The following is a 20,807-nucleotide window of genomic DNA, read 5'->3' as shown; positions in this document are numbered from 1 at the left end:
CACTCCTTAAGAGCATGTTGTGCATGAAGACTGCTGCCCAGAGAGATAGGAGCGGGCTGCCTGCAGTCTGCAGTGAGACCTGGCTGCCTCGCTGCCTCCTGGAAAGGCAGATCCAAGACTACAACCATGGCAGCAACAACTTAACGCTTAGATTCTGTGGTCAGTGGTTCTGTGTCCATTTTTTTCTAGCTGTTAAGTGGGCCTGTTGGTAAATATTACTGCCTCACACGGCCTTTGCTTCCCTTGTACCAGGAAATCACTGCTGCAACAACGCTCCAAGCATTTGTCTCCCAGTACTTTACACATGGTCACGAGCTGAGGTCTCGCAGCAGCCTTTTCGCTCTATTTATTTTGATATCTGTAACAGGGGGATTCCTGTACACAGTTAAGGACTTCCTTATCACAAAGCTAGCACGTAACGCTTGTTGCATAACGCTTATCACGTAATGCTGCTGGCATTTTCAGTGCAACTCATAGGAGAAAGCCACCAGCTAGGAAGGAAATCTTTTCCAGAAGATCTTTGCACTTGGAAGAATATCTACAAACGTCTACAAAACCTCGCGAAAGGGACATTTTTGTCATAGAAAGAACAATTGTTTGGCCTATCACCTCCGTCATCCCAGCTGAATTTATCAAACTAGAAAATCCGGTGCTGTCAATGGAGATCTTTTTCGTTCATTCCGAGACTTTCAATCCAGAATCAGATATTCACATCTACAACTAACATGAAGCTGCCTGCACTACCTCAAGGGACCCATGAGTCACACTGGAAGATCTTCCTCAGCTACACAGGAGCCCTGGAAATTCAGGTAAGGAGAGACAGAAGTTCAGAGACTTCCTACAGCGACACAGCCAGGAGACACAGAGCAAGCAACACGGCAATTCTTTTTTTCTTTTCTCCCTCTCTTATTTTAAATTTATTTTTTAAGAATCTTACAGTTCTCTGTGTTTCCATACTGGTTTAAAGACTAACCAGAGCTGGGGACAAGCTCTGTCAGTTCTTCAGTATACCCACAGGCTGCCATAGGCAGGCTGAGCAAGAGCACGGTGCGAGAGCTGGTAGAAGATTTCTCCATACCCAAGACCTCTACAAGGTTTTCTCCTTGTGCTGCAAAACACAGCTTCAAATCTCAGAACTCAAACCCAATACAGTTCCTGCTTGCCCTCTGTATTCCCCCCAGACTTTTTTTTTTTTTTCGTTTTTACTGAATGGCCATAAACTTCACCAACAGATTCCATACGGGTTATGTTACACCACCACCCGACTCCAAATCAATTACAGTCCAAAGGGATAGAGTTGCAGAGAGTCTGCGAAGCCCAGTCCTGGCGTTTCCACGAGGGGCTGAGAAACCACAGAGCTAAGAACAGAGCCTGGGGATCCAGCTGAAAGAACAGCATGATTTCACAATGGGACTGGGAGGCAGAAGACCTAGGTTTGTGTGCCAGCTCTGCTGCTGACTGCCTGTGTGAGATCAATCTCTTTATTTCTGTGTCTCGGTATGTGGCTCCTTGCACACCGCAGTCCCCATCCTCGGGGCCTCTCCGTGCTGATGCTCCACGATAAAGATGCAGAATGCTTTCTGGGGGACTAAGGCACCGGGAGGGTCTGGGATTCTCTTTCAACACCCCACCAGGTATTGCCACTGTCGTTCCAAGAAACATGAGCATGCTGATCAGTAAGAACTACCGGAATAAACCATGCTCTTCTCTGACAGCCATCATTAGGAGGAGAATCACAGCAACATAAGGATGGAAGGGACTGAATTCACCGAGGTCTGTTTCCTGCTATTACAAGCAACCATGTCACACAATCCTTTTCATAAGTCGCACGTGTTTGTTTGTCAGGTGTACTTTACCCGGCTGAACTTGAGGTGTAACGTAAGGAAGCAAAGTAGCCAAACAAAAGAGCAACACTTTCTCCGCAAGCGCTGACTGTGAAGCATACACCACGGAGATGAGAGATTAGGCAAGTCGGGGCTGTGTAGATCCCATGAATGAAGCCCTCCACCACGTACACGGGACGGCGAGCCATGCTCCGCGCCAGCTGTGAGCAACCTGCGTCGCTGCTGAAGGCTGCTGCCTGCCAGCTCAGGCCTGAAACCTTTGGGGTCGCTTGTTTTCTGCTGATCTCAGCAGAAAGGGGACCTTTTCTAATGAAAGAAGTTCAACTCCTTACCCTCTTCAGCTGCTTTAGTTTAAGTCTGAACTCAGCAAAGCCAGAAAAATCTGAGACTCGCAGCTAAAGACCCTCAGTTTGTCTCACTGAACTGAGAAAAGCAGCAATTACCAGGCACTGTTGTAAGAAAGGGTTGCAGGGCCTGGTAGAAGTGCTGCGTACCTGCATGTCCCGGTGGGGCACAGCCTGAAGTCTTGGCTCAGTTTTAAACCCAGCACAGCTTGGAAGGATATTAAAGAAAGGCTAATGAAAGAAACAAGTGAATATTTCTGGATAAACCAGCGGAAGATGCTGTTGCTAAGCACCTGTTTGATAAGTTAAATAAAGAAACGTGACACATCATCCAAAAGCCTAAAGCCAAATTTCTCTCTGACATAGCTGTACTAAATCAATCAAATTGCACAAGGACTGAACTTGGTTCAAAACACCTCTGCCTAGCAGCCACTCAGGATCTGCCCTTCCCAGTTTTAGCACTGTTTCTCCAAAAGAATCGCGATGTAGAGCAGGGAGTTCACCACAAAGTCAGCCTTTGTAGATTTGAAGTTATGGGGAGGGGAAGTGGGGGTCACTGTTCCTCTCTTGCCTAACCTGCCTTGAACTTCTCCGCCGCAGGAACTCGGAGAAGCGGCAGATACGTTCGCGCCTCGCAGCGCATTCAGCCTGACATCGGCGCAGAAAGAAAAAAAACCTTCACTCGCCAGCTTTTGATACGACCTGGACAACAAACGGCTTGGAAGAGTTCCTCTTTCCTCGGCAGCGAAAATCGTGGTAAAGCACCATCTTGAGAGTTCCCAAAGAGATTCGTTTACAAAGATCAGTATAGGGGAGGCTTGTTTGGTCTCCCGAGATGTATCTCATCCTCTGACAATTCACTGAGACCTTTGCTGTATCTAGCTATATGTGTATAATTATCTGCTCGGATACCTGAGCTTCTATGCAACGGCCTTACTCCAAGTAACCCAAACTATCCCCAAGGCATGGCACGCACAGAATGGCCAGGGCAGGGAGGGGAGGAGGGGCAGCGGACTTCCCTCGTTTGCTGCTGGAAATCGGCATTTTAGGGCCTTGTAGTCATTTCCTTGCTAGTGTGAGGAAACTTTTTGTACATTTATATAAAATAGGAGGCCAGAAGTGCACACCCCCATCTTACTTCCTAATATATTATGTCCTCCCCTGCCGAGTCCTGGGACTTAGTCTGGATTTGGTAACTGAAGCAATATAAATGTTAGCTAAGAAGTATTCCAGCAATATGGTTCCAATTTATGCTTGTTTTGAAGTCTAAAGGACCAATATGTCTCAGCGATTCTTCACTGGACGCTTAGCTCTAATGCAATTTGTGCAGGAGTGCACGCCGCTCTCTAGAAGCCCTCGTGCGACGCTCCAGAAAACAGGTTCATGCCCGAGCAAGATGCAGAGCAGCCACGAGCACCGGGCCCTTGCTGGTAGCTCCCTCGCCTCTCCCGCCTTGCGGGGCTTTGCTCAGCACCCGGTGCTGTGCTCGCCAGGCCTCGCGCACAAATGAAGGAGTGCAGGCACGGCGCGTTGCCCCCGGTTTCACTCTCCTTACCCTCTTGCATTTCGGAGGCGACGCAAGGCACCTCGGAAGGAAGCCCTTCCCTGCAAGCTGTCTGCGCTTTACTTCCATGCCGTGCTCCTCGCAACGCTGCCTTTATTTGTGTAGACATGCATTCTCAAGGTTCGCCTGCCCCCTTTTCCTCCCTCACACCCCTACGGAGCCCCTGCCTGAATCCAAGTAATGAGCTAACCCATGGAACTCATTGCCCTTTATCTTGCTGGGGAACGTGCACCTTTTGAACTGCCATCTGCAGATTGTGTTGATGCACTGACTTGTTAACTGTGCCATACTGTGAAGGAAATGGCATGATTTAGATCAAGTGCTCTGGACGGCTGTTCATAAGAAACACTTGAGCCAAGCTGTTACTGCTCAGGATGTGCCCTGGGGAGAGGGGTTTCGTTTCGGGTCATGCTCTTGCCTTGTATGAGGGCAGGCGCAAAGTACTGAAATCACAGTCCTTCCCTGAAGCTGAGGGGAGGGGGGGAGGAGAAACATTATGAAACCATAGAAGCGAAGCTGCCAAATTAACTTCTCACCCTTTCAATCACACTCCAGAGGATAAAAGCCTAACATTTCTGCCTCAGAAACAGGCTCAGTTTACACCAAACAAGTTATTTCTCTAATTTATCAGCCTTGCCAGCTATCATTCTAATTATTGGAAACCTCAGACTTTTTATGAAGTCAGATGTACAGCATATTTGCATGGCTGTAACGTATCACTAGATAAATAGGTCTGGGGGAAAGAAAGGCTTTTTGAAAGGAATCTGCAGGTTTCTTTACACAGTTAGGGCTTTAAGGACACTATCACCAAAAAAAAATGGTTCTGGATTTAATTTGCTTTAAAAAAAATTGCAACTTTCGACATAACACAACATAGCTGAAGTCAACAAGAGAGGAGGAGGCTGTGACGGAAAGCTCATCAAAAGCCTCCCATGGACTTTCCCTGGCTCCGGGTCAGGCCTTCATTCTTCCTCTTCGCTTGCATAGTAGCAAAGCCTGGGGACAGCCTGACACCCGGCAGCCAGGCCAGCCCGGAGGCGCAGCCCGAGAGCCATCTAGACAGAGCGCTCGCCCAGCCTTCCCCAACACAAACCCTGATTTGTCCATTATATGTAAATGGATGATTAGAGTCATTCTCTAAGACAAATTTACTTTTCTGCACACTCTAAATCTGTTTAGTCACTTTAAAGGTGTCAATTATTGGAGCATGCTAAGACTATGAATTTCTTAGTAATAGCTTTAATAACATTTTGAAATGAAAAGCAGATACCTTGAAGTTGGCTTACTTTGAAAAGACATATGAGTAGATCTGGTTTTAATTTATGTCCTATTCTACATCTGGAATCCCTTATAATTAAAACTAAAAGCTGGACTACTACTTCCACCTGTCAAATGATGAAAAGATGAATGCACTAATAGCTTACTAAATAGCCCAACATGATAGAGTTTACTTTCCCGTTCCATACAGTAAAAAAGGATTTTGGACAGGAGGCTAAAGGTCTTTGGTCATTACTAATAACACGCTTTCAGTATTAACCTACGTACCCCACTACCACCACCATCAGTGCCTTTTAGCACTGAGATCTCTAAGCTGCACTTTGCATTTTCATTAGATGTGTGTATTCATCTCTGCTGCTGCGGTGTTTCAGGCCTTCCCAGTCCTCAGGTTGTCTGCCACGTAGATCCTCTCTTCTCTAACTATTTTCAACCACTCCACATTTTTGTTCCGCTCATTTTCTTTTCTCATATTAACTGCCTTAATCCGTCGAGTTTTCCATTTATGTTTCTGAAGCACTCATCTCCCAATGACAGCTTTGTCATTAATGTGGGCAGTCCAGGACATGTGACAACTTAGACCCTATTTTGCATCTTCTTGTGCCATTCCTTTATGATCCCAACCCTCCTGTTCCTGTCGATTCACCTGTCTCATCTTACCACACTGCCTGACTCGGAGAATTTCAGTGCACACATTTGTACAGAACCGAACAAAACTGGACCCTCAAACGATACGTAGGGCTTTGGGGTACAGACGCAATATTAAAAAATGACACTTGTTGGATAAACATTTTAAAATTTCTCTCTTACAGAAATACTGAGTGCTTTTTCTCCTGTGTGCTCATACATCACCCATGAGTCTTTATACATGTGCGGCCAGATTAGGAACCTTTTACGGGAACCCAGGAGATTCCAGCTCTCCAGTGCGAGGCTACAGCCTCTTCTGGCCGTTCACAGGCATTCTTTCCAGCAAAACGTTGCACATTTATCTTCAAAGCTGTTACAAAAAAAACCCACACACAGCGGAGGGGCGAACCCATTTGAAGTGCTACACGTTAATTTTAAAAATAAATGAAAAGCAAAGGAGTTAGTTTCGAAAGGAAAACTTTGGTTCCGTCCTCGCGCAGCCCTTGCAGTAGACAGCCAGTTGTGTGGGCAGTCTCCGAAGATTTATTGTCTCATCGCCTGCTCTCGTTTCCTCTGTCCACAGAAATATGAAAATATCCGATTTGGAAAACAGGACTGAGCTTGAAAAATAGTTTGGAATAGTCCAAACTGTGAAGGCTCTACTGTAGATACAGCAGTCTTATTAACGCTGTTGCTGGTACTATTGCTATCCTAACAGCTCTTTCTAGCGAACAACGACGACGACAACCACAGAACAGTGATTCCTACAGTTCTGGATATTGCTGAATAAGGTATTTTCGTATTGCTGTGTTTCCCCAAGGAAAAGGAAAGTCTTGTCTCCCGAGTCCCTAGAGAGCTGCCCAAATGCCTCCTTGGCATATCGATGCCAGGAGCTGTGGATATTCAAGCAAAATACTTTAGCTCCAGCAGAGAGTTATGGAAAAAGCTGTCCCAAATATTACAAATGCGCAGCACTCGACTTCTTACGTCAAAGCAAAGAGTAATGTTTCAACTGCCCCAGCAAGTAGGAAATGATGCAGGTATTAAACATTATTACGAGAACAGAGACACATTAGTTACTGTTTATCCACCAGGACTGTGAATGGAACTTTTTGTTGTGAAGGATTTTCATGGGGAAAGTTAATACACTTTGTCCAGACCATGAGATGGTACAAATCAGTGTAGTTCCATCCAAATCAATGGATCAGTGTTGATTTACAGCAGTTGAGGATCAACCCCCTCTTTTTGGGTCTGCTGAGGATTGTATAACATATACTGCCTAGAAACACTGATGACAAATTTGAAACTGTGTAGGGATATGCTGAACCGAAAGCCTGATTCAAACCCAAACTGGCTACTCTCCTTTTAAATCACTGAGAGCTGCTGTCTTAAATGGTACTGTCAAACGAGCATTTTTAAACATGTATCAAAATCTAGCGGCTGCACCCTCTGGTCTGCGCCGCGCATACTGCATTCCATACAAACTCAAACCCGCCTAGTGCCGATTCATAAATGATGTGTTGGTTTAATCTATTTTTCACAGGGGGTGTTTCAGAGAAGGAAAATTAGAAACAGGTAGAGGGGACTATTATTACTGTCTCATAGTGTGCTCTTGTACATGAGGATTGGATTAAGATAACATCTGGTCCATATTTCTTGAACTATTTCCCTTTTATCACAAGAAAATCGGCAACCCATCTCACAACTGCTCCTAATTTAGATCTAAATATCACTGATGAAACGTTGTACAACATGCTGTTATCTATTAAAATGATTTCCCTGAAGGAACAGTGGATACTTTTATATTTTCCAGTGAAGCCAACCATATTCCCCCTTAGCACTAACTAGTTGCCTTATAATCAAACACTCGAATGGTAACTGCAAAATCCCTTTGGAAAAAACAAGCAAGTCCCCATCGAATATTCAGCTGGTGTAAATTAATGCATGTCCACTGACTGAAGTGAAGCAATGACCATTTACACCACCTTCCTTAGGACAACAACTCTGACTCATACACGGCCCAAACCTGCAAGGTGCTAAATATCTTCTGCACTGACTGGTGTTAGGAGGAGCTGGTTAAAGCTAAATCCAGGCTCAAATACATAAATTAGCAAAAGATTTTAAGCATGTGCTCCAGGGTTTGACTTCTACAGACAGCAGAGGAACAATGAACAGTCCTGAGATTTTCTTTAGGAAGCAGAAAGGCAGAGCACAGTACGCTGTCATCCCTCCCATTTGGTTCAAACAGAAAAACTGTCAGTGGAATGCAGTAATCTTTTTTTCAGCACTTTGCAGAGTTCAAGTCCCCAGAAAGCAGCCTATTGAGTTCAGCAAATAAAAACTTCTGTTTTCTTCACGAGTCTATAATTCATTTTCATGGACAGTAAATCAGAAAAGGGAGAAAAAAAAGCATTTTACAATCTCAAACTATTTTGCATACCTTCACTGCACATCAGTTTTAGCCATTTCCATCACATCCTTACCACTTAAAACGGGGGAATTAGATAAGCATACATTCCCTGTATTAACTGGTTTAATTTAAAAGTAATTTCCACCATCTGGAATTACTATTTACTGTTGTTTGGAGGAGGAAAAAAAAAAGAATCTGAAACTGTAGAAAAGATCATCACAATTTCTTTCAAAGAATAACCAATCTGAAGGAGGGAGAAGCATATAAGGAATGTAATTGATTGTCCACCAGTGAACTCGTGTATTTTGGAGGGAATTCTGAGAATAAAAAGCCACTAGCAGTTATCACCGGTCAGACTGGAGCCATTCATTTTTCACCTGCTTGTGTTTGTTGTCTGGCAACCAGTCAAGGGTGCTGTTAGCAGAATTAAGCTCCAGAAGAAAAGATTGCCCTGTAGGAGGTAAGATAATGACTGGAAAGTGTGGCTTGTTATCAGTATCACAATAAGGACCAGGTCAGAAAGGATTCAGTGTGGGTTTCATTTCAAACAGGTAATCTCTGCTGAAATAATAGAGTAATTGTTGCTTTGAAACCTTTATGTGCTGCAGCATACTACAGCTCATTTGATACAGATTCTGGACTTAATGAAGAACTCCAACAGGCCTGAAACAGACACACAGAGAAAATAGGGAAAAAAAACAGTGCAGCAGTGGAAAATGTCTTTATCCTGTAATTCCAGGTCAATATAGTGAAACATAAAATACTATTCAGGGCAGTTTTATACCTTGATTTATGTCTCCCCTCCTTCTCAGGCTGCGTTCTATCTGTCTATAAAGTTTTGGTCTATAAACATGCAGTAACGTAATACAAAATATTGCAAGAGTAATAACGTATGTAATTATAGTACATCTCACAAATCCTGAACACCAGCAATGAATCAAGGATTTCCAGGGCAATTCCTTGAAATACAACTTTTTCTAAGTTTTATTCAAAGGCTTGAAAGAAGTCACTGGGACAAGCTGCAAGAGCAAGATGCACGTTGCAGCTGATGTTGATGGACAGCATTTTACGTTTTTCTGGCAAACTGCCTAAATGTTTGCCTTGAAAAGTAATTGTTGAGTGGGGCTTTCCTTTTTTTCTTTGTAAAGATAATGCAGCTTTCTCTCAGTCATCTCCTTTAGAAATGTACATTAACTGCTTGGAGATTAATCTGCTGTTTGGGTTCATATTGTTTGCCGAAAGCGCTACCCAGCAGAATAGTTGAACTTCTAAGTTTCAAAATAAAAAGGGTGAGCTGGTAAACACTGCCAAAGTACAGAGAAAATAAGGGAAAGAATTGTCTTTTCTATGGCCTCTTACCTTAGGGCAACCTTGGGTTTCCAAGCTTTGGAGGCATTTAAAGATAGCTTCACTTTGGTGCGGACGTCGTCAGTCTTATACACAGTCCTTTTAAATCCGAGACACAAGGAGGGACACAAGGAAGCCTGGTGGAAGCAGGTCAAGGCTATAACATCTTCCACCGGAGCCCTTCTGAGTTCTGGATGTGGAGCAGAAAACAGTACGTTCTGCAGGGTTCCTATACATGGAGGCAGTTCCCTGATCCTCCTTCCATTACTGCAGGGCTTGTTACAGCCCTCAAACCTACAGATGATGCATCTAGTCTAAGATCTCAGCCCAGCATCTCAGTGCTGAATCCACAAACATACTCTGTGGGTATAATGCCCACTGTTACATGATGCATTTCTGAGTTTCTGTGGGCGTGCGCACACCCACTCCCTCCCTGGGCTCCTGCTAGCACTCATCATCATACTTTCTTATACCTGGATTCAGATATGAGATAATTTTCACTTTAGAGTCTTAAAGAGTTGGCCAAGGAGCTCTAAGCTTGTACAGTTTTCATTTAAGAAATCTTGGAAAAACAGGGGATTTGCAAAAAAATAATTTATGGACCAGCATTTCTATAAAACAAGGGAATCATGGGTAATTAGAAAAGGGTCAACACAGCATCAATTCCAGATAAGACTATTATAAAATTGTGATGATATGAAATCAGTTATAAAGCTAAAGGCTCACAACCCAGATAGTATCAATCCTCTCGATGTAATGGAATAGAAGTCTTAAATGCTTTAAATGTTTTCATGATTATAAATTAGTTTGGTAAAAAGCAGTGGAGCTGACAAAATAAATCAGAAAGATCTGCAGGGTACACTTTACAAAATGTCAATTTTAAACAAATACTTTACAAAAACTGATTCAGAATACAGGCTATGGCTTGAATATGGCCAAGAAACCACTCCATATGGGAAATCTAGTCCAAAGGGGCACAGGACGTTGTCTGGCAGCACCAAGAATTATAGCACAGGGATATACCTCACTGTGGTCAGTGCCACTCAAGAATGTTATCAGAGTTCAGATGAAGAGAGTATTGCTGCTGATGAAGTTTGCAGATGGCACAAAGCTGGGTGAAGCAACGAGTAACAGCGAAGCTGTCAATTCTTCAGGCTGATCTGGACTACTTAGAAGGTGGAACTCATTTGTCTCTTTATATATTTTGCAAAACAACCAGATGCAAGGTCATACATGGTTTTTAGGATCACACAGTGCAGATCATAGCTTTTAGACCAGCTTTAGTATTTAGTCATACACATTTTGCAATGGTGAGTGCTACAGAAAACATGTGGAATGATTTGCTAGGGTCAATGCAGACACAATAGAAGTTGACAATAGGGATAGATGTGGAAAACACTGTCAGATTTGCCTCTCTATACTTTTTACCTCTATTCTTTGTACCTTCTCTCAGCACCAAATTAGGGCTGTCAGAACTATAAAGGCAAAGGGCTCAGAACTCAGTTCTTCTATATTGCTCCCACTGCCAAATACAATTTCGGCTATAGGGAAATTGGCCTATAGGGAAATTATTTTCTGGTCCTAGACAGCAAGAAAACAAGAATGATAGGCTAGCTTGGCATTAAGAGCTATTTGCTTCCTGCATGGGATACATTAGTTATGATTTTGCCTCTTGAGCAAGGCCAGTCGCTCCAATCACTCCAAACCTATCCCAGTGGAAACGTTCACACTGTCCTAATGCTGTCTGCACTGCCTACAGGTAACACTAATTGGTTCTGCATCCAGGGAGGAGAAAGGTACCAAGCTTGAAGGAGACTCAGTGTCTCGGCCTTTTAAAGTTGATAGCTGAAACAGTGACTTGCTTGTGCCTTGTATTTTCCTAACCTAATCCAATTATTCTTTTTGCTTCTGTGATGCCTTGGAGGCAGAGACATCACTGCACAGACCAAAGAAAGATGGAAAGCTCCCCATTTGTAATAAAACTTAGACTTGGATTCTGAAACGAGCTCCACAGGAGCAGCCTCCAGGCTCTCATGACTCCACTGAAGTCACCGGGGAGCACATGGGCTTGCCTACAGAAGGATCATGGCAGATTTGAGCATATGAGCTGAGGGGGCTGATCCTGCTAACACTTCATACCAGGCACAGAGCCAGGTGCACAAAGAGATTCAAACTAAATCCTAATTAAGTGTCTGAATTCCCGGTGAAATCCATGGGTAGTTAGATGCCTAAATATCAGTGGGGATATTGATCCAGCTGCTTATCACTGAGTAGTATCCCACTGCTTTCTAGAGCAGATGATGGCATTTGCCATTTGATTCCAATTTATCTGTTCCTTTTTTTTCCTTGAATGTGAGAGAAGTTCTGAGGATGACTGCACTGTCATTAACTGTACATGCGCTAGCACTTTCTCAAAGGAAAGGAATGACATATCAATGTGAACCTGAGCCCGGGCAACAAAGGAAGAAAATAAGCATATCACTAGAAAACACAAGGCTTGAAATTTGTAGCGAACATATACTATAAAGCCTCGTAAAAGAGCTAGATCTTAAAGAAATGTATATGGTCTGAAACATAACAACACTACGCTTTTTGCCACATTACCACTGAAATTAGCTGATAAAAATGTTTGGAGAATAAGCCAATATAAAAACATTCTGATTTCACACCAAAGGCATGCTCAGCTTCTAACAGGAACTAAGAATCCTGCACCTATTAGATCATATCTTTGCTACCCACTCAGAGTAAATGATTGATATAACAGACGTGTTGAATCAAGATGCTAGTTCATTCTTTTCTTTTTTTATGCAGGCACTTTCAGCCAACAGATTTTTTCCCCCAGAATATCTGTGATTCCTTAGATTCTTTGAGGCTATTCCCTTAATAATTGGAGGAACTGCCTGAGCAAAAAGCTGCAGCACAATGCCTGCTCTCTGCTGAAAGAGCTCCCTGGGTTGGAGGCGCACACAGCCTGTCTATGCTGCTGCAATCAAACCAGCCCAGCTTGAGAAAGTATAAACACTGTGGTGGGCAGAACAGCCAAAAGCAGGGGGACAGAAGGGAAAACGGTCACGTCGCTGTTATTTCTTTAACAGATTAGGGTCTGATCTAGGTCCCGCTGAAGTCTGTGACACAGTTCCTATCAAGTTCAACAGAATCAACCTTTGAAAGCGTGTTTTCTTGCCAACTGTCTGAGTAATGTGGATGGGCCCTACAGATTTCCATGGCAAAGAAAATATTCCTTCCCTGTCTCCCAATCTATATAGTTCTTCAGCTCTTCTTTAAAAGAGCACTATCTTAAGGAGGTGGGACCCCACCTGTATTCCTCCTGTCCTCAGTCCCTCTTTGCATATGAGGACTCATGAGTGGAGATTTTCAGGTACTTTCAGACGTGGGACATACCTTTAAAGAAAGCAGCAACTCTTCTCCACGTGTATTTACAAGAGCAGTCACTCTGCCTGCTCATGTCTGGAGAGGAGTAAAGGGAATCTGCGGACTAACAACTGGACAGTTACCTGACTCTGCACTGCAGCAGGTGAAAAGAGCTACACCACCCAGACTTCTGCAAACCACGAGTAGATGCTCACAAGCCACAGGATTTTAACTTCTGCTTAGAGTATCCCCTCTGTTCTGACACGCTGCCTCTGTCCCACGCTGTGCCCAGACACGGGGAGGCACTTTCAAGCTCCTTGCACCTGACCGTACAAATGCACATGCATCAGCTGCCCCTGGGTAGGACGCGAGTTAGAGCTGCTGCTGAGATACAGCTCAGAGCACACGAATGGTTTGAGTTTCCTCAGGGCTCTTCACTGCCTAGTGGGAGAGACTACTTTCAACCCAATAGACCTTCAATAGACCAAGAGCCAGTGCTGGTAGCACAGCTGCTAAAATTGATATTTTACACCAAGAAGCTTGTCAAAAGTCAGAGGTAAAATGTAACTTGCTATTTTATTAAATTACTAGGGATACACCAAAACGGACTTCAAAAATTTTCAAAACACAGAACTGTTTCTTGTTGTGTTCCTTTGCATCTTCAGGGGAGAAATGAGATTTTATTGAATAGTAAGTGTAACTCAAATTACACATTTGAGAGGAAAAAATTACCCACGTCATTAGTATCAGGAAATGTGGCACATTAAGAATGCAGGAAGACATTTATTAACAGTGTAAAAGAGAGGGTTATTAGTCTGGATTATCCCAAGAGGTGTATGTTTCTCACAAGACTCCAGCAAATTCTTTTCCTCTTTCAACTCCCAAATCAGCATACCTTTAGAAAACGCCTACTTTTCCCCAATTACTTTCTCCTACCTCTAATATGTTTTCACCCTAAGACTGAGGAGCTTGCTCTTTCCCCAAAATAAAAGAACTCCTTGGGGATTTCTTCTGAATAAATCCTGTATTTGTTAGAACTTAGCATGCATGGAAATAAATGAAATAAACAGAACAGCAAAAAACAAAGGCAAGGCTGTTTTCTACTCTATATATGCTGTCTGCATATTCAGCATTTATAATCAATAACAGTTATTCTTGGCAGATTCCTGAAATCATTCCACGCGGTGCCTTCCCACTGCACCTTACTGCACTAGTGCTAAGCAGATGTCACTCACCTGAGTGTGTGAGTCTATGCCTTATCCTGGTTTTATGTGGATGGATGGATAAACTGTGGGCAAAGCTGTGAGAATTCACTGTAGCTTTGGAAAGCTGGATGTTAAAGAAGCAGTTTCTTATGTTAGAGAAATAATTTTAATCCCCAGATATTTTTTTGTACACAGACTCACGTTCTAACTAAAAATACTTTGGGGTCCGAGGACGCTATTTGTTTTCTACCACTCAGTGCAAGCAGCCTAGATCTAGAGAATCTGGACAGATACTATAACCAAACTATTCTGAGAAAACAAATCTTAAAAACAATATATGCGATACAGCTGTTTAGTAGCTCCCCAGGGCTTACTGGTGCTTACGCCAGCTCTCAGCTCTTTTTGTTTTAAGCTGGGAGGGCCAATTTCTTTAGATTACCTTATAGAGCATGTATGTCTCTCTCCCCTCCATGCTGTCACCCTAGAAGGCTCTAACAAGTCTCCCGCTGCCACATTCTTGTTCTCAGGAAGATCTGTTAACATTTTTGTCTCCTTCTGATCTTTGGACCCTTCTCCCGACACTTTTCACAGCCTCCTGAAAATGGGATTCTTAAAGTCAATGCTTTGCTTATTGTCTCCCTAATGTAAACTTAATTTTTTTTTCATGTGGGAAGCTATTTCCTTATTTGTTCTTACCACATCTTCTACTGGGTTCAAGCGATCTGCGATTTAATAATCATGCTACCTGAAACGAACACTAGCACCTGTTTATTGCTCAGCAACTCATTTGCATATCAGCAGTTGGGGATTTATAGCTGGTAGCTCCTTTCCCTTGTGCTGTTCAGTTCAACTATGTTGAGGTGCAACAGCTGACAGTGGGTTTTACACATGAAGCGACACGTCAGGATGTGATAGTAGAGGAGACCTCTTCTATTCACAGGGAGTCCCACCGGGCCTATAGAGTCCATGCCTCTGGACCTCGTTGCCTGATGGAAGCCTAAACAAACCAGCTAGCATAGTAAGAAAATACTTCTCAGCCTATTATATTCCCCCCAGCACCACCACCCCTCCAATTGGTTAAAATAGCACAGTATTCTGTACCACAAAGGGCTGTAATTTGTATGGAATGCCAAGCGCTTGGAAAGCACAAGGGGACACGGAGTGGGGGGGTCCCACCCCATAGATGCTCTGTCCCTTTCAAGCCATGGGAATACAGGCTGCCTCCCTCGACGTGAAACGCAGCCTTAAGAGATGAATGGTGATCCCAGCCCCAACAAAAATAAAAAAGATGTTTCCAAAATGGCACAGCTCTCCCTTAGCCCAGAATCTTTCTTTTAAAACAATGAAGCTTTTAATAGGTTGCATACAAAGGAGGAACATGGAAGTTAAGTTTACTCTTGATCCACAAATGAAATCTGATTATCCAAGGCTCAGCTGTATGGGACAGAGAAAATCTCAACTCCAGGGACATTAGGCCCCAGGTGGTGCCATTGCCACTTCCAACCCTACTTGGCACGGAAGGAAGACTAAAGAAAGAAGAAGAGCTGAATCTCCACCTGGTAAAAACAGGAACAATCAACCTCTGGACACTCAGGCTTTGCCCTCACCAACTACCTGCAGGACAACCTTCATGAATATTTGTTCAAAGTTTTCCTATGGTTTCCACTTGATTCACACTATTTTAACAGTTGAACTGGTTTTAAAATAAACGAACAATTTTATAAAGACAAAATTCTGGTTCAGAAGACAGGAAGACAGATGGCTCTGCTTATTTTCTGCTCTTCTGACTGGCGACAGTGGGCACACAGAGAACTTGCCATGGTTCTGCATGGATTTTCTGTCTTTTGCTGGCATTTTTTCTTTTTTCTTTTTTTTTTTCTTTGCTGAAACTCTCCTGAATCCTCACGGTTTCATGTCAGTTGTTTCCCACACTCACACTATTTTCTTCCTATACTGGAGTGCCAATGGTGGTAGCTAAGCCACATCACCCAACCTACTGTTCCTCCCATGGAGCCGTGCCTGCAGCTGAGTGGTTGGGTGCACAGTGGGGAATTTCCCACTTTAGCCTTATCAGTTACTGGAGGCTAAATGCCATAAGGACCACAAATCAGAAGCCTGCGATAGCTATAAGCAATGACCAGGATTTAAAACCTGGATATAGATTCTACTTAGATGGCACAACCATAGCAGAACTGCCTTTCTGCTTCCACCATTCACCATCCTTGCTGGACTACTAGAAAATCTACTGCTGAGATATTTCTTCTTTGCATAAAGACCGAAGAAGGAAAGTCTCCATCTCAAAGACTCAAAAATTAAACCATGTTTAGAAAAGCAAAAATAGCAGAAGAATTAGTGACATCTGTTGTTACTCACTGTCCTTCTTTCATAAGGAAAGAAAGATGCTACAGGTACCACAGACAGTGTGAAATCAATTAGTCACATCACATTTGAGAAATTCCATCAGATCTCATGAGCTGTGCAGGTCAGGTAGGATCAGGTCTCCCAGACTGCAGCAGGTGATGCTGCTGAGCTAGCAGCTGCATCCTGCTTTTTAAGTCTCAAGAACAGATGACCCCAAATGGTATTAAGGGCAACTGCTGACAGAGATGCTATCCAACACGTGATGTGTAAAATTCAGGTTCTTAACACTTTTGATCATTAAAATCAGAAGGTACTTCTGCAGGTGAAAGAACACCACTTGCAGTGTTTCAGATTCCAACTGTTGAAGTTATGCTGTCCTGGGAGCAGGGAAGCAGCTGGGACATGCACAGCTCTGGGAGCTCACCACCAGCTGTTTTGTTTGAGGTTCATGGAAAAACTCCACTACCAGAAGAACTCTAAGGAAGCTGCACATTCTCAATTCTTCCATTTCCAAATCCACACCTAAGAATAACATGAGGTGAGACTAGCAGGATGTGGAGCACTGTGCTGTGATATTTGGCCTTTTGAGAAACAGGTCAGACAACCTTGTGAGGCAAGCTCTGCTGAGAGGAAAGGATCCCTCACGTTACAATATTCTTTATGTGTTCCCTGGCTTTCCCCTGGTGCAATTCACTCACTCTGTGGGAAAATTTTTGCCCCATCTGACCAAAGAAAAAGGGCAATTTTCTTCCATGTTGGTGAGTTGGTTCAGCTTTTACCATGCAGTCAGTCAGGCAAGCACGAGAGCTGCTGCAACAGAGGAAATGGATCTCAGGATCACAGAATGGTTGAGGTTGGAAGGGACCTTTAAAGGTTACCTGGTCCAACCCCTTTGCTCAAGCAGGGACACCTCCAGAAACCTATCCACACGTTTGGGAAAAAGGGGAAAGAAGAGGGGTGGGACTGCCCCTTTCAATTGAAGTGAGCTGTTGAACTGGTTCAGTCTTATCATGTAAATTCCCTCTTGGTCCCTCTTCCCTCTAGAGAGAGAAGGTGACTCTAGGCACAGATGACCTGACTACCATCTAGAGGAACCTCTCTTCCTCAGAGGAGAGTGCAAACCTAGTCCAACAACCTTCCTGACTTAAGACTGTACTTAAATCTTTTGCCTAATAGGGGTAGAATTAAAGCATCTCCATTCGATGAGGTAAATATGGGCCATGGTATCTGTGCTTTAATTCATTCTTGCCAAAAGGTCAGTTTAGATGGACCCAAAGGGAGGACTGCAGTATACATCTCATTTGAAACAAAAATCTTACTTTTCTCTTGAATACAAGCTTTTTGCTCTTCTGACTAGGCACACCTGTTTTATCTACTAACTCAAATCCTTGCAGCCACGTGTGCCCAGGGGAAAGGGGGAGTGTAATAAATAGCAGAAGCAAGTAATTTACCCAGTAAAGAGCATTCCATGCTTTCTGTATGCAAATTCTGCATAAAAATTCTACATATATGGTGCAGAACTGCTCTGAACTCAACTCTAAAAATGTTCAATGCAAACACAGCTGTTATCAAGTGTTGTTCTTTCCAAAACTCCATTCAGTTTGATAGTTATCGCTATGCCAACAGCATTCCCAGTATAAATCTCTCTTTCCAAGACTTTAACAACTGCTTTACACATGAAAAGTTCACCCTGAAAGTTGGTGCTCTGGATCTCCACCCAACTGTGTGTTTCTCCCTTCTAACTATACCAAGTCAGCCCAAATCAGCTATAACAGATCCTGACCAAAGTGGTTCGGCTAATTTAGGTTTTTAGAACTACAAATATTTTTAATTTCAAGAGATACTTTATAACATCCCTGTTCAGGAAAATATTTTAGTGCCTTTGAGTACTTACTCAAATCTCGCTGGTGTCAGAAGACATATGATATATGATGTTTAACCACAGTATCTGGTAAAATTTGCTAAAGTGTTTGGAACTGTAATAACACTTTATTCAAATACCAGTTTTTGAGGGCTAGGGTAGATCAGAGCAGTATTTTGGTTGACTGGTTGGGTTGTTGTTTATATTAGCTTTTACGAAAATATTTTTTTCATCCAGCTACAGAGGATTGTTTTTTTTAAGAATCAAAAGTCTTTTAAACTCATAATTTTACAAAACTAAAGAGGAAAGCACTTCACTTCTACTTCCTTCAGGGGGCTGATCACAGGATTTAGCTGTGCATTGTGTTCTTGAGAAAATATCTAAAATAACTCAGCAGCTGGCATTTTTAAATGTCATAGGGACAGTTAGGTCAGCTCCCCAGCTGAGGTCTATTTAACTCAAATCAGGACCTGAACTGTTGATCACAGAATACGGTCTAATATTATATGCATGTGTGTGATTTCGAAAATCTGAGCTTATTCATTTCAGTGAATGCCTACCAGGGAGATGCTCCTTTGCATCCTGCATTTCCTCCACCCTCATCGAATTGATTTCTGTGTAGGAAGCAGAGCTGGCAGCCTTGTCAGGGCTGCCGCTCCTCATCCCTTTCAGATGGGTGGACCTTTCAGGATCATCCTTCCCAGCACACCAACCGCTGCAGAGCTAATGAGGTGGAGCAGGTCATCTGCACACAAAAAAGAATGGGAACAAACCTCCTTCCACTCTGAAGCAAAGACAAGCATGTGCTGCAACGTGTAGTACTTAAATGTAGCACATCTAATATCAAGCCTCAAGAGAAGGTAATTCACGATGTGCCCCAGGAGCACAAATGATTATAGCTGTAAAGCCCAACCTAGAAGCTGAAACTCCATTCTTAAGAGGGAAGCAAACGCTCCTCTGCACAACTACAAACTGCTCGGGATAAACTTTTACTGCAGCATGTTCCCTCTCCCTCATTAGCTCACCAAGCAGCAGCATCAGAGGCAAGGCGGGGATTACTGATGCATTGTAATTACCAACTGGTAGTCTGTCACTGGGAAAAGCAGAAGAAAAATCCCTAATTAATGCAGGCCAATTACTTTAATGTTTCGTTTTGCTGAAGCACAAGGTGGAGCTACGGTAGGGAAGATCAATAAAAAGCCTGTTGGCTATTTCCATCTCTATCACTGGTAGTAATTTAAACAGGTTTGACTTCATCTGCGCACAAATATAACTTTGAGAAGAGCAGAAAACAAAGACATATGGGCCTGTCCACTAGCAACCAAGTTATTAGCCCATGACTCTTAATAGTGAACACGAAAATAATCACAACTAAGGAGTCCTGGTCTGACCTGGTAGCAGGCTGACCTCCATGATACCACTGCCTTCAATATCAGAAATGGAGACTGGAAAGCACACTATCAGGGTCTTTGGTTTTTTTTGTGATCACTTCTAGGATTCTTGAGGGGTGAGCATCAGGTACAAGGATGTGCTGTAAGTTCTGACTTTGATTTCTGAAGCTTATTTGTAATGTTTCACATGCATATTGTACTGAGGGAATACAAACGGTGAGAAGGAACTGTCTGGCAGGGGAGTTTCTGAGAGTATTCCCAGAGCTGAGGTTGAGACTTTACTTTGTAGTGCAGTTTCCCATCAGCAGCACAGATGGACAGAGAGTCATCAGCTATATGCCACTACACTGGATATGCCAAATTTCAGTTCTTCCCTCAAAAGATAAAAATAATTGCCTTTCTGAGGTAGAAGCTAATAGTTCAGGTGGAGGAGAAAGTTTGCCGAGAAACACCCTTCCTCATTAGGCAGGTCCAACTCACTCCACAGGGACTCACACACTCTTCCAGAGGAATCACATAAAAAACAGAGACAAGGAAACAAAAAATGACTGAAAACATGCCACAGCAAGGAGGAAACCTGAAATCTTTACCCAGGGTGTGTTTAATTATATCTGATACTGTAGGCATATGAAGAGACTGCCTTGCAAGAAGACGCTGGAGGAACAAATTGAGAATTAGCTCTGGCTCAAATCAGACAGTCTTCAGAGGTCAAAGACACAACCCTCAATGTACCAAAGTTGATAGAGAGTCCTGTTTGAGAGCTCCATGAAGGAATCTGATTAAGACAATCTGCAAGAAACAAAAGCAAGACAACAGAAAAGCTAGTATTTTCCAGGAATGAAAATAACATTGCTGAATGAACATGGAATGATTTTAAAGTTCAGGAAGGACCTTCAGTTACAGTCCACGTTGATATCCATGACATTATGCCAGGCACCATCCTGGAGCTCTTAACAGACAACAGGAAAGGGTTTTTTAATGATCTTCTCAGAAAATCCTCCAAGCAAGGACAAGTACAGCAAGTGAAAATTTAGCTAGTTAAGTAAGCAGTGAAGGAGCGGAAAGTTGGTTTTGCTGAGCAGTGAAACCATTGCAGGGAAGAGGGTTTTAGTCTCACACAGAGGGTTAACAGCCACTTGGAAGACAGATTGAGAGTCTTTATACCAGCTATATCATGGGAGGTTAAAAATGGGATAATCAGGATAC

At 43.1% G+C, this 20,807-nt stretch overlaps 1 long non-coding RNA gene across 8 annotated transcripts in view; it reads right to left on the bottom strand.

Annotated features, from left to right (window-relative positions):
• LOC118250339 (uncharacterized) overlaps positions 1-20,807 on the bottom strand; it is a 108,474-nt gene that overhangs the window by 43,613 nt on the left and 44,054 nt on the right. For 4 of the 8 annotated variants that reach the window (XR_004779420.2, XR_004779425.2, XR_004779423.2 and 1 more), the window contains exon 6: positions 9,424-9,601. The exons of the other annotated variants lie outside the window; for them this stretch is intronic. This is a non-coding gene — a long non-coding RNA (uncharacterized LOC118250339). The remainder of the gene's footprint in view (positions 1-9,423; positions 9,602-20,807) is intronic. 8 annotated transcript variants of the gene reach the window in all.

This window comes from Cygnus atratus, chromosome 5, assembly GCF_013377495.2.
Source record: "Cygnus atratus isolate AKBS03 ecotype Queensland, Australia chromosome 5, CAtr_DNAZoo_HiC_assembly, whole genome shotgun sequence".
NCBI classification, from domain to species: domain Eukaryota; kingdom Metazoa; phylum Chordata; class Aves; order Anseriformes; family Anatidae; genus Cygnus; species Cygnus atratus.
Note: the sequence above shows the minus strand (reverse complement) of the source record. Positions and strands in the feature narration are given on the sequence as shown.